The sequence below is a fragment of the Tachysurus fulvidraco genome, chromosome 1 (assembly GCF_022655615.1).
Source record: "Tachysurus fulvidraco isolate hzauxx_2018 chromosome 1, HZAU_PFXX_2.0, whole genome shotgun sequence".
NCBI classification, from domain to species: domain Eukaryota; kingdom Metazoa; phylum Chordata; class Actinopteri; order Siluriformes; family Bagridae; genus Tachysurus; species Tachysurus fulvidraco.
In genome coordinates, this window is record NC_062518.1 from 5,940,388 (window position 1) to 5,955,622 (window position 15,235).

The 15,235-nt window shown below is 38.2% G+C and overlaps 1 long non-coding RNA gene across 1 annotated transcript; it reads left to right on the plus strand.

Annotated features, from left to right (window-relative positions):
* Nucleotides 1-11,365: 11,365 nt before the first annotated feature.
* Nucleotides 11,366-14,934, plus strand: LOC125146323. Its single transcript, XR_007144775.1, has 3 exons — nucleotides 11,366-11,432; nucleotides 13,562-13,600; nucleotides 13,906-14,934. It is a non-coding gene; the product is annotated as an uncharacterized LOC125146323 (long non-coding RNA).
* Nucleotides 14,935-15,235: the final 301 nt, after the last annotated feature.

The following is a 15,235-nucleotide window of genomic DNA, read 5'->3' on the forward strand; positions in this document are numbered from 1 at the left end:
CCGATCTTTGCATCGTTAGCTCAGCGAGCCACTTTCTTCCAGTTGCCTATGGATGTAGATACACAGGTTATCAAATGTTGTCGTTAATGAGTAATTTAATTTATGACTTTTTTGATAGCTACAGTATATGCCGAAATGTTGAGGGTAACAGGTTGAGGGATCTTTTCAGGGTTCTTTTATTCTATAGTGTATTCATGATCTAAAGGATTTCACATGGTATTAGTTGCACAGTAGATACAGGGTTAATAGTAGCATTGTGCTACTGTAGACATGCCATTGTGGCTACTCTAGACTGCACTGCAAAAGCTCGTACAGGGGCTTTATGTGAAAGCAGACTATTACAGATAACAGCCTGTGCCTCTGACATCTCTCTCTCTCTCTCTCTCTCTCTCTCTCTCTCTCTCTCTCTCTCTCTCTCTCTCTCTCTCTCTCTCTCTCTCTCTCTCTCTCTCTCTAGCCCTCCCTCTGCAGCAGACAATCTTCTGATAAAAGTGTGGCATCGTGGGACAAATTGCCCCAACGGCTCAATGATCCTGTCAGCATTGTGTGCAGGGGCTCTTGCCCCAGCGACAGAGGCTATTACTCACAAATAGGTATCTCAATAAAGCTGGCCCAGCTTGCTGAATGGCGCATTCAACCTTTTTTTTCTGCTAAACAGGAAGAGGAGAGTGGAAAAGATGAAAGGGTGAAGGGGAATATTTCTGCACAAACAAAATAAATATAAATAACAGCCTTGGTATTGTGCCACTCGAGGGTCTCCTAACAGCAATAAAGCTTGAGACTTGAGAATATAAACGAGTGAAGTAGACTCAGCTAATGTCATTCATGCTCAGAGTTGTGTATTTATTCACATGCTTTAAACTCTATTATTCGTTCTAATATTGTTATTATTAGTAGTGAATACACATCAGTAGCTTTTTTTCAGACCGGACATGTTTTTGGTACAGAAATATCATTCACCGAGCCACGACTTAGTATTATATTATATATGTATATTGCTGTCGGTCGCTTTAGTCTGCTTTTAGTAATGAACTCCTCATACTGAAATTTATATTTAAGATGTTATATTATTTTAAACAGTATCTTCTTAAATAGATACCATGAGCACGGCTGACCCGAGCAGAAACAGTATCAGCGAGCGTGGTCATTAAACAAGCTTGAAGTGCCGTGAATTGCATTGTGACTCATGAGTAAAATGCAGAAGCGAAGTCTCAGTGCTCAGAGAAATGAATTGTTCTTTTTCTCTTACCTTCCACTCTCTTTTACCGCTTCACAATTGCGAATACATTGTTTGTGGCACTTCATGGCATGTTGTGCTTGTTTTAATGAGCATGCCAGCTGATACTGCTCACTGTGATCAGGTTTGCTGCCCTTATTAAACATTCTGTTTACACAACATGAACTTTTATAAGTTGACTCGCTGTAGTACTTTGACATTTTTTTATCTAGCAATTTTTGACTACAGCTTTGCTTGGACTGCCATTGCTATACTTTAAGGACATCCACATTGCTGTCATTCTGTGTTGTCTGTTTATTAGCATGGTAACATGTACTAGGCTTATATTACAATATATTTATATTTACATTTACTGCATTTGGCAGATGCCCTTATCCAGAGCGACGTACGTAAGTGCTTAAATCTCTAACATTGAATTGCAAAAGATTAGGAAAGAAGTGCTAGTTGAAGTGTTTCCTGAATAATTAGGTCTTCAGTCGCCGCTAGAAAATAGCCAGTGACTCGGCTGTCCGGACCTTTAGGGGAAGTTCATTCCACCACCTTGGTGCCAGAACAGAGAAGAGTCTTGTAGTATACTTGCCTCTTACCCTGAGAGATGGTGGAACCAGTCGAGCAGTGCTGGTAGATCGGAGGGTGCGGGGTGCAGTGCGAGGAGTGATGAGGGCTTTGAGGTAAGAGGGAGCTGGTCCATTTTTGGCTTTGTAGGCCAGCATCAGTGTTTTGAATCGGATGCGTGCAGCTACCGGAAGCCAGTGGAGGGATCGCAGCAGCGGGGTGGTATGCGACAACTTTGGCAGGTTGAAAACACATTGTATTGCACTAAAAATTAAAGAGAAAACGTAAAAATCTTAAGTTTCTCATGTTTAATAATCTCCCTGGCAGGATCCCGTGTTCTCACCACTGCAGCATGGGTTTGGTTTTCTCAGGCAGAGAACCGACTGAGACACTGGGGGTTTAACTCTCAGTGTCGGTCCTGAGCTTGGATAGAATGGGAGGGTTGCATCAGGAAGGGCATTCGGTGTAAAACTTGTGCAAAACAAATCGCATGTGGACGGAACATTCTGTTGTTGTAAGAACCTTTCCTCAGTAAGAAGGAGCTGAAGGGTAACAACAACAAAGCTTATGCTAAACTTAACTTTAACAAGATTCTAATAACAAGACTGAATGACGTAATGTTGGCATAATCCAGTCACATAGTATTAATAAGATAAACCAGTCACATCCTGAAATTTCTCAAGGATGTCAGCACTGATGGGAAATTTATCTACAGTATTCAGTGCAGGTGATTAAATCAGGCACGATAGAACAGCACTTTTGATCTGTGTGTGAACATCGTGAGTTCGATTCTCAGCTCATGTACAAATTCAGGTATGATTTCATTCATAGATTTTTAAAATACACGCTCAAACCACACAAGTACTAAAACTAATTTTGTTCATGTTACTCAAATCACATTTGCAAAATCGATGAGCTTTTATTTTTCAATATGAATGCTGGTATATATTTTTTTCTTATAACTAAATATGTCTACATAAATACAATAATAAACCGATACCAATAAACTGATACCAATATTAATATTGGTGCATTTTTAATGATAAATATTAGCAATGTAGCAATCTGATATTCGCTTGTCTTGGCATCAGAGCTAACTGTCATGACGCGGGGCAGGAAGCGGACCCAGACGCAGGATAGCAAAACAAAACAGGGTTTAATAACAAAGGGAACACGAAACATGACACAGACTGAAGACAAGACAGGACAACAGTAGATTCTGCGCTGCACAAGGCAACATGGCACAATTAAATACACAAGACAATCATGACACAATGAGGAGCAGGTGTGGTGACAGGAAGGAGCAGACGAAGGCGGGGCAGACACGTGACGAGAAACATAAACAAAACTGCACGTGGCCAAAATCCGAGCTGAATCATGACACTAACGCCTTCCAGAAAGGAGGAACTGGCATCTAATGGTTCTTTTTTTTTTTTTTTTTTGACAAAATACATCTCACCTGTGATTGTAGGGTGGTTTTAACTGGGCTGAAAGCATGCCACAATCATGTCTGATATTATAAGAAATGATCAGAGGTAGCTTGCAGAGAGTTAACTGTCACAACCAGAGGAGGAAGGAGGCGGACCCGCACACAGGATAGCTTCAAATGAAAGGGGTTTAATAAATGATAAAGACAAATACAGGACAACAACGAGGACTAAAATAATACACATGACGAAACCAACCTAGACTAGACGTAACCAATGAATCCGTGCTGCCATCGGCAACGCGGATCACATTTATACACCAGACAATAATGACACAATGAGGAGCAGGTGTGGTGACAGGGAGGAGCAGACAAAGGCGGGGCAGACACGTGACGAGGAACGACAACAAACACACGTGGCCGAAAGTCCGTGCTGAACCCTGACATTAGCTTAGTTGCTTGGAGGATGTCAAATCAGCACTGAGTAACTGCTAAAACTTTAAGCTCTGATTAACCACTGTGTTATTATTATTATTATTATTATTATTATTATTATTATTATTATTATTATTATTATTATTATTATTAAGAAGAGGAAAAAGAAATTGTACCAGGGAAGAAAAGCTAGGATTAACATCCTTTTCTTTGAGTTCAGCTTTAGAGACATGACTCATACATCCTTACCAATTCCATTTTAATTGTTCACTGGCCTCCTGTTGCTTCACAGCTGGTAGTGTCATCCGTTCATGCTAAAAGCCAAATGAAACGCATTCAGCCTGCTTTCGAGGCGCTGCTTCTACACAGCGATTTTCGCAACCTGTCTCCACCGGCTCGACGACTTCTCGAGAACTTATAACACTTAGATCACACAGGTTTTGAGTTAAGTCACTCACTTACTCACAAACACCAGCGCATATGTGGTGGATATGGCATGTTTGCTGTTTAGCAGATTTGAATGACGTGGCTGGACCAGCAAGACATGGGACAGTGTTCGGAATTGGATCTACTCAAGCGGTTTTTAACAACTGACTGAAATCTACATTAGCTGCTTTTCCAGTAGTCACACTTTCATGATCTGAATTGATCATTTGATGTAACACCGGAGACCAGAGGTTGAGTTTTGTTTAGTGGTGTTATAATAATTTACAAAATAATACGACAGTTCCATTTTTAGTGCTGTATGCTTTACGTATGTCATAATGTAAGTGACATGACATAGTGACATGACATAGCCTTCCTAGTGAGCTTAATTGAGAAAATTGTACAAAGATGACACTCAGAAGAGTCTCAGTAAGTTCTCATGAACTCAGCACAAATATATAAAATGATATAAAAATATCGAGCTCAAAACATGCTCTATAAACGTGTTATAACACTGTTATATACATTTATACATTATACATTTATTATTTCTTTTTCTAACATTGTTTAATGCTTATTTGTGTCAAACATGTCATGAGACCCTTAAAGTGAGATTTATTCATTATAAGCCTCTTATGGCAGAATTATGTCAATGTCATGACAGTGTATTGACTGTACTGTATTGTGGATCTTTCCTCAAACCCTAACAAGAGCTTGATTAATTAATCAGAATTAAGTTTGATGCTTTCAGGAAGCATACAGTTAGTGATAATAACTTTAGAATGATAGTTAAATGACCAAGTTGTGTGTGTTTTGACATCAGCATTGTATATTATGTGACTGTAATACCAGAAGCAACCTGCACTACAGAGTCAGGTGTTATAACATTCTAAAGCACTGTAAGGAAGCAGGGACCATGCAACCTAATGTCAATAAATATCTGTCACTTGACACTTGAGTTATAGAAATTATTAAACTTTTCTTTAAGTAAAATGCTACCATATTTATTGCTTATTGTCTCCTAGTCAGGTATAATGAATGCAGATGAACACTGACTTTGTGTTAGCATTTTTATTTGCATTCATGTTAGTTGGCATAAAGGGCATATTTACGTGTCATGTTGCCCTATGAACACTGTACTTGAGTAAAGTGTTAGCATATTTAATTGCCTAAAGCTAATATAGGCAAACAAAATTCATATCTCTGTTATGAATGCTTTATAAAGGTGTTATCATGTTCTGTGACAAATATCCTTGAGTAATGTGTTTACTGTGTTTTTTTCTTTTTTTGCCCTGAAGGACTTATGCAGGTGCTATGTAGCCCTATGAACACTATCGTTAAATGAGCTGTTCCCATATTTATTATTTACTGCCCATAGTCTCAGTAGACCATAGACATTAAGGGCTTATTACAAGTCAGTGTCCTGTGGCCCAATGAACATTTCCTTCAGGAAGTCCTTCATGAATGTATTAATTTTTTTTTTATTTGCAAATAGTCTCCAAGTAAGATATCATGAAGGGCTTATGAAGGTGTCATATAGCCATATGAACATTGTGATTTGTAAAGTAAAGTAAAAAGTGTTAACCTTTTGTTTTGCCTCTAGTCTCTTCAGCCTGCACTTCTTTTAAAACGAATGTGAATATCTGCATATCTGCGCACAAAGATCTCTCAATCCGAGCCGTGCTTGGCAGAGCTCTGAAACATTTTAGAAGGGTAAGTGAGAAATTGACAAGGCAGTGGAAGTAAGTATGCAGGAAATTGCTGTGGATAATTCATTTAATCTTTCATTTTGGCTTTTCATCAAAAGGAGGCTTGAACAGTCCTTTGGTCCTAATCAGTGTGTCCCTGGAATCTTCCGCTGTTATCAATGCCTCAGTGTGTTGTGCCATCTATGGCGTATGGTAAATAACGAAGACACGTATTATCCGCCTTTGCCATAAAACTGTAGTTGAACTTTCTGAAGGTTGCAATAATTCTTCATTATTGAGAAAGGCGAAACCCGTTAGTGTGCCCTCAGGTCTGGGAGCTTGCGTCATCGATAGCCTATGGCTAACTGGTTTCCTCATATCGTGCAGCTGAATTATACGCTATCCCGACGCCTCCGCTAAATATAATGTGAATGAAGCAATTTGGACAACAATTAAGCGATTGTTTCATCCGATGAGTGACTTGGTTGAGACAGTGAGCTCTTTAGGCACACTTTGGATTAAAGGGAAAGGTAGGGGGGGGCTTGTGAATAGGGAAGGGTGACTTTATGAGTCAGTCTGCATTAACGGAAATGATAACATTATCAGAATCTTCTAGAAGGAAAAGATGCAACAAAACTTTTGTTACAACTAGGAAGGTATCCCACAGCTTCAGAACTCAGGAGAAGTTGATTATCGACAAAACATGACATGTGCAAGAAACAAGGTTGAGACAGAAGATTTCACAGGTTTGCTTACACTTCATGAAGATGTGCTTTTTAGAAAGAAAAAAAAACATCTGTCTTTTAGCATAACTTTGATCATATTTGATTAGGGCATGTGACTGTAAATTCAAAATAGAAAGCATCTTTATAAACTCATAAAGCTTTAATGATGTTCAATAAATAATTCCTTGAATTCTAAGTAATAAGTCATAACTATCCATTATCATGCCGCGTGTTATACTATACTACTAATCAAGCGAAAAATTATGTTATATATATCAAAAATAATAACTTTTAAAATTTAGAATAATAAAAACAAGATGAATTTCTAAAATGTCATCTACAATGAGTATTTCCATGCGAACGAGAACACACACCTGAGATGTTTTCCTGCCACTCCAAGGTTTTAGAACAAAACCCCAATTATTTTCAAAATAGTTTTGCTTTTATAATAAGCTTTTATTCATTTTGACAACAATGATTTCAAACATTCGTTCATCTGGATTGAACTTCAGACTCTCAGAGATGTAAAGATGTAAAGTTCTCATGCTTTTTAAAATTGTTACTGAACGTTGCGGTTGCTTTATGGTTAAAAATACGTTCCATTTCAATTCAATTTTATTTTGTATAGCACTTTGAATAGTGAATATTGTCTCAAAGCAGCTTTACAGAGCATAAGGAATATAGTACAGTATAGTAGTAGTTTGAGGTGACTGAAGTGACTGCGTTAAGAAGAGGAAGAAACCTTGAGAGGAACCAGACTCAAAAGTGAACTCAAAAGTCATTCTCATTTGGGTGACACTGGAGGGTGTGATTATAAACTCTTATAACCACCAGAGAGTTTTATTATGAATAATTTCCTTTCTTCGGTCAGATACAGTCTGACAATTGTGTATTGAATAATTGTGTATTATATAAATTCTGTGTTTTACGCAACGGCACTGTAAACAATAGTGATTACGTGATCAAGGAATTTTTTACAGCACATTATATAACAGTTAGTAATATACAGTATGCCTATGTTTAGTGGTATAGCAGCACTGGGACGGTTCGTATCCATCCGCTTGTCTGTGTTCGGCATGTACTGTAAATTCTACATAACGTCACTTCTAGCAGTTGTTTAAAAGGGTTACAGTAGAATTAGTGATATCATCAGTGGAAATAAATTTTATACTACTATAACCTTAAGCTTGAAGTATAAAACCTTGTTAGATAAAGATTAAGAGGACACAGGGCAAGCAATTTCACCTTTAAACAAAATATAGTTAACTTGATATAGACTTTAAACTATAAAATGTGTAAAGAACTCTCTCTCTCTCTCTCTCTCTCTCTCTCTCTCTCTCTCTCTCTCTCTCTTTCTCTCTAACTCTCTCTCTCTCATATATAATTTCTTCATGGGGGTGTTTTTTTCTGCAGAAGAAGGAAGTGAAGTGGAGCTCTTATCTTTTAAAGCTGGGATAAAAAAATCCTTTAGCAGAGTGACCAGGCCATTAAGATAAGGCACAGCTCAATAGAGTTTCTCACCGTGAGATGCTGTGAGCCTTTTACACAAAGCTCATTTATCCTGCTGGGTAAGAAATATAGGCATTGTCAAGCACATACAGTATATAAGTTAATCCACAAATAACTAATAACATCGTAACAGTGTGTTTCTTTTGACCTGAACACTTTAGTACCATTTGCATACAGGGTTCATAGAATAGGATAGAATAGAATTGAATAAAATAGAAGCCTTTATTTTGTCACATATACATACATACATACATACATACATACATACATACATACATACATACATACATACATACATACATACATACATACATACATATATATATATATATATATACACACACACACACACACACACAAAACACAGTGAAACTTTTTCTGCATGGTCAGCCATGATACAGCGGCCCTGAGGCAGAGAGAGTTAAGGGCCTTGCTCAAGGGCCCAACAGTGACATCTTGGCAGTGCTGGAGCTTGAACACCAATCTTACAGTCAGCAACCCAGTGCCTAAAATCCTTGAGCCATGTAGTACAAATGTAGAGCATAATGTGCAATAAAATTCATTCATTTATTTTCTACCGCTTATCCGAACTATCTCGGGACACGGGGAGCCTGTGCCTATCTCAGGCATCATTGGGCATCAAGGCAGGATACACCCTGGACAGAGTGCCAACCCATCGCAGGGCACACACACACTCTCATTCACTCACACACTCACACACTATGGACGATTTTTCCAGAGATGCCAATCAACCTACCATGCATGTCTTTGGACTGGGGGAGGAAACCGGAGTACCCGGAGGAAACCCCCGAGGCACGGGGAGAACATGCAACTCCACAAACACAAGGCGAAGGCGGGAATCGAACCCCCAACCCTGGAGGTGTCAGGCGAACGTGCTAACCACTAAGCCACCGTGCCTCCCTGCAATAAAAATAAAATATTTAATAAAATATTGTTTTATGCACTTTTAAGGAGTAACCTCAGGTGGGTTTAATATTCCAAACTCATCATGAAATTGTACAGCGGTCATAATACTCAGTGTACATTTGACTTGGATACAATATACATAAGTGTTTCATTAGGGTGAAATAACATTAATAGCTGTTTAAGTTGAAATGTGAAACCCAGAATTTTTTTTAATATAGAAATGCTCATGTTTGTTGTTTGTTGTTTGTTTGAATTTTCATTTAGCATTTTATGTCACATCAGAACCATTATGATTCTAAGCACACTAAGCTACAAATATCTCTTTTCCACCCAATAATTTTTTTATTTTGCCTTTTTTTCTTTACAGTTTTGTATCAGTTGGTGGTTTCCAGGTTAATGGTCTGATTTTAAAGCAAATTCACTGAATGGGGAAAAGCCTTGGGTCATGAAAGACCTGCACTTGCTTCTGGAAATGGTTCATTTCATTTCACACTGATTTTTTCTAGCTGAACTTTGACTTCTGATTTCATAAGCCTTGATCTTGGGAGCAAATAGAAAAATAGAAGACAGGTCTATGGTGTTTTTGGTCATGAACAGTAATAAATTATAAAGGATCTGTTTAGTATTAAGTAGCAGCTACACCATACAGTACATTTGCTTTGCTGTTTGCTTTCTTTTGCTTTCTGCAAATCTGGAATAAAAAACTTGTCCACAGAGCGGTTTGTGTGGTAGTTTTTCTCCTCCGCCTGCTAGAATTTTCTTCTGAGCAATGTTAGCACCTCTGACACCACTCTTAAGGTGTTTTTACGCTTCACTTGAATACTTGCCCAGGGGACTGCAATCCATGGGCATCTTTGCTTTAACATGAGAAGAATTCCTTCTGGATCAATTGTCACATTTTCAGTCTGTAGACACTAGCATCATATAAGGCATACTGCTTCCTTACCACAAGACATAAAAGAGGAAGGTTATGACTCCTGATATTCCTTCGCATGGTCATCCTGATGCCTCAGTTCTGTTTGGAATCTCGTTCACCTGAAAATCAGATGCTGCAAGTGATGACGTTCACTGTTACTGAGTTTTAAAGTTAAAACTAAAGTTAATTCTAATACTCAGCTTCCTTTAAACACACAAAGCACTGCTTGACTTTGGTGTGTAAAGTTGATGTGAAGAGAAATCATTTCTAATCACAAATGAGGATGGGTTATATTTTTGGTATGGCTCTGTTTAAGGTTCTTCCACTTGGTATCTCAGGGAGTTTTTCTTTGTCACTGATGCTTCTGAGCATTTTATATCCATATTTCTTTCTTTCTTTATATATATATATATATATATATATATATATATATATATATATATATATATATATATATATATATATAAAGTAAATGTAAAAATATATGTAAAATTGCAAACATCTGCACACTTTATTCAGAAACAAGCATACTATATACTATATATCATCAGTCATTGTATACATATGGCGTATTTTTCAATCTTTTATTTCTTATATTTGAATTTTTTTGTCCGTTCTAATTTTACTTCTTAATTCCATTTTAAACTGTATTTTTATTTTTACTCTATTTTTATAATACAAACAGTCATAAAAAGCATTTCTCTGCTTGTTGTACTGTGTATGATTGTGTGTGTGACCGAAGAAGTGTGAATTTGAATTTGATGGAAGATTTTGAGTGTTCCTCGGCTTCCAGGAACGATCGGAGCCAATAATGCCATGCTGCATGTGAGTCCCACACCACTGCTTCCAGAAACCTGGACCAGTGTCTTTAGGCCTCTCCTGGGTTTTAAAAACGGATGTATTTAACACTAAGAGCAAATGGCACCAAATCTATTAAAAAAGTGTTTTTCTTTTCTTTTCTTTTTTTCTTGTGAAAACAAGCTGAGGTAAATTGATTACTTGTATACATTTAAGCACAAATACAAGCCCAATCTGTTGATCTAGGAGTAATTGCTGATCTAATTGCTGAGTAAATCACATTCCCAAGATAAATAATTAAAGAAATATGTTGCATATTACCGTTTAGAAGACCGAATGCCGTAATACAGATCATAATCATTTGGCTAAAGCAATGATAAACACTCCCTTTACAGTGCTGTTAACAAAACAGGGTTATGGTACGCTTGAGAAAAAATGAAGCTGTGCATGTACATGTACTCGAGCTTGACTCATTCTTTACTTTTATTCTATTTAAATTCTAAGCTACATGATGGTTTATGAGAGTAATTTATGGCTGCAGTGGAGACACCATGCTGGGTTAAATCATTACCCTATGTCATGTTTTCTGTATAGTCTTCAGTAAATTTCACATGATTACCCGGCCGAGTCAGACGGCATGACTGAAAAAATAAAAAGAGAAAGAGGGTGATCATGGCTGCATGTAGAGTTTTTTTTAGCACAGATAATCAACACCACACTTCACAGCGGTAGAATTTCACACCACACAGGTTGAAGCTCGCTCTCTATTAGCGTTCGGAAATCTCGACTGGTCTGTTTGATTCCAGATATTGTATCATTTGTTTTCATTGTTGTCTTTTATTATTGAAATTTGTCATGCATGCTACTTCTGAGGTTTATCTGTTGAGAACTTTGAAATAAATAGCACGTTTCTAGCAACAATAGAATTTGAAATTGCACACAGTATTTGGGGTGTTAATATGTGATAGAGGAAGCGGCAAAATTACATATTTAAAGGCAGGGTCTCCGATTTTTGAGAAATGTTTCAGAAAACTGAGTCGGGCCGAACACTAAACAAAAATCAAAACAAACGTGTAGCCAATGAGCAGAAAGGGGCGGGGCTTGTCAATATGAGCTGAGAGATTGTTCAGTGCGCATGTGTGACATTATCAGAAAGCGGTTTTAACATTGACATGCAGGATAAAAACAAAGAAAGAAAGCTAAGACAGACTTACAATAAGGCAAGAAGTAGGACGTGTTAATGTAGGATCGGCTTTCCAGCGCTGGAGAGAACTGAAGGAGCGGGAAGTTGGCCACATATTCACAGGTTGGAGTTTCCCGAGTCAATAACTCCTGAGCTAAACGCTGTTACTACACAAATAACACCTCTTTTCTATCGTACTAATGTAGAGAGGCAGCTACAACCGCGCTTTGTGTAGTAACAGCGTTTAGCTCAGGAGTTATTGACTCGGAAAACTCCAATCTGTGAATGTGTGGCCGACTTTACGTAAGACTCCGAGGCGCTTTTTTCCTTCTCGATATGTATATTGTTCTTTCCTTCAGCTATGATAAAGACACATTTCTTTCCATTAGTTGCCTGGGTTACGTATGTATGTGTGGGCGGAGCTATCGATACAGGGGTGAGGCCCATTTGGGTTAGGGGCGTGTTTGTTTTGGTGATTTCAAATGTCAACATTGGCTTTCAAAAATCACAGACCCTGCCTTTAAATGCTTATTTTTCAATTAGCCCAGGACTTCACTCAATACTTAATTACCTCATGCATGCAATAAATATTGCATGAGCTGTTGACATACAACAGCTGATGCAATATTTATTACATGAGCTATTTGACATACAACAGCACAGGCTTTCTTTCTTTCTTTCTTTCTTTCTTTCTTTCTTTCTTTCTTTCTTTCTTTCTTTCTTTCTTTCTTTCTTCAAGCATTGTATTTTTATTCTAAAGGTAATGCATGTTTGTGATAATATTTACTGTTGACCTCTTATTCCAGCAGTTATGGTAATTTGAGTTCATCTAACACTTTTTGACAATCCACAGTTGGACCAGTGCATAATTTAATGAAGTTTAAACTTAAATTTAGAATGAGGCTCAGAATGAATTAGTTATCAAACATGTCCTTACTTCGTTTCGTCTATCCATCCATCTGTCTGTCTGTCTGTCTGTCTGTCTGTATATCCTCTGCCATTGCATGCCCAGAATTCCCAACAAATACTACCAGCAGTCTGAGGATGAAACTTGACCGAGGTGTCTCAATTATTGCACAATCCAAGCCCTTGCTGGCAATTCTGAAGCGTAAGCAGTTGGGCATCTCACAGCTGGGTGTAATACTTCATCTGGAGTGACACAAACAAGTAAAGCTCTTGTGCGTCGGGAATCTGTCATAACAGATGAATTGTGAAGTATTGTGGGATGAATTGTACTCATACCAACGGCAAATGATTGTCACTGGAGTTTGTGGAAAGCGGACCATCATGCGTATTTGTGCTTATTAAATGTCTCATTCCAGGTTTAGTCCCTCTTTTGCTCTTTTTAATAACCCCCATGCTTCTAGGAAGACAGTCAACTAGAATTTGAAATGTTGCTGTAGGGATTTGTGTTCATTCAGCCACAAGAACTTTAGTAAGATCAGGGGAGGAGCATTAGGGTCCAGTCGGTGTTCCAGTTCATCTCAAAGGTGTTCAGTGAGGTTGAGTCAGAGTCAGGGATCTGTGCAGGACACTCAAGGTCTTCCATTCCACCCTTGACAAACCATGTCTTCATGGAGTTTGCTTTGTGCACAGGGACATTGTCATGCTGGATCCGGTTTGAGCCACTTACATCCAAACTGTAATGCTACATCATATAAAGTTTGTCCACAAACTTGTGGCCATATAGAGTAAGTTCAAAAATTTACAAATCTAACATATGTTCTTGTTTCAAGGTGAAAGTTGGATATCGAAGGTGTTATGGAATGATAGAAGTAAGTAATTAATTGCCAATTAATTGTTTCAGGCTGCCAATTTTTGGAAAATATTCTTGATAGGAGGTAATAGCACTTTGCTCAGACATGAAGTAGTTTTATTAAAGACTTTGTCTTATGTCACTTATGCTTAAAATTCATAGAAGTCCTGAAATTGTGAAAATGTAATACATTTAGATATTATATACTCAGTGTGTTGGGGCTGAACAGGTGGAAATCTCTCTCTCTCTCTCTCTCTCTCTCTCTCTCTCTCTCTCTCTCTCTCTCTCTCTCTCTCTCTCTCTCTCTCTCTCTCTTTCTCTCAGTCTCCATCACCTGCAGTAAAGAGAGCTGACCGTGCAACATCTCCGCCTAACGTTTCACCTGATCAATTATTCAGACTGGCACTATTGGCCGTATATCAGTGGCTGCGGCGTGCTGACAGACTTGATATTCGTCACCTTTTCAGTCTGGCTCCTGAAGAAACTGCACTTGTTTTCTCTCTCTCTCTGTCTGTCTCTTTCTCTCTCTCTCTCAGACTTTACCCATACTGCTCTCTGTCCTTCTATCTCCATCTTGTTCTTCTTCTCTTCTTTTAGCATCAATAACCCGCTCTGGCCCTGAGTGCTCTTTTGGGATAACAAAACACTGACATTGACAACAGTTGAAGAGTTCTGTGAAGACACAACTTAATGTGGATCATGTCGGCATACTGTAATCCAGTTCACACACACACACACACACACACACACACACACACACACACACACACACACACACACACACACACACACACACACACACACACACACACATATACGCACTCGCAAACTCATTCATCTTTTTTTTTAATGGAGCAGGAAGAAGCCATGCTCCATTCAGTTACCAGAAAAAGAATCTGACACATACGTTCCCCAATGCCTATAAAAAGAGAGTGTGCATCTGCACTAAGCTTAACTGAGACACAGCCTACGCAATACACACTCAATTTTCAACTAGCCTGCTATTTTCATTCAGTTAAATATAAATTTGATGGCAACTTAGAACCTGGAATAGATGGAGGATGTGTGTGTATATCAAGCTGAGGAGAGAAAATGGGGAACAGTCTTTTTTTCCAGCAAGGATGTTGCCTGCAAACAACAAATCTCTCCTCCTTTCAGCTGACCCAAGTGTGACGACACAGCAACAGCTGGCTACGTCAGTCCTCGGGTAACAAAGCCTGATGCTAAATTCAGCTCCCAGACTTTATTTCTGTTCCAAACTAAACTTAGAAGGTCTAAAGTTGCTGTGTTTTCAGGAGCCAAACATATGACCTTCAGATGCATTGTGAGTCTTAATACAAATACAAATCCACATGTGAATGCATATGAATAAAATAAATAAAAAAATAAAAAAATAAAAAAATAAATAACATGTACATACTCCTCCTGATATCTTCATGCAAGTGTTTTTTTCTGTGTTTTTCACTGCTGCAATCAGGAATAGACTCACTGCAAGGTATTGTAGATATCATTTATAGTGTACTGTGTAGGCATGAGATGTTTTGCTTCCAAAAATAAACTCACTCTTGCATGAGATATATGATACTGATGGAGATTGAGACATGAGCATTAAGCAGTCACGGACAGCTGTGGGTGTTCATATGAGCACTGGCTG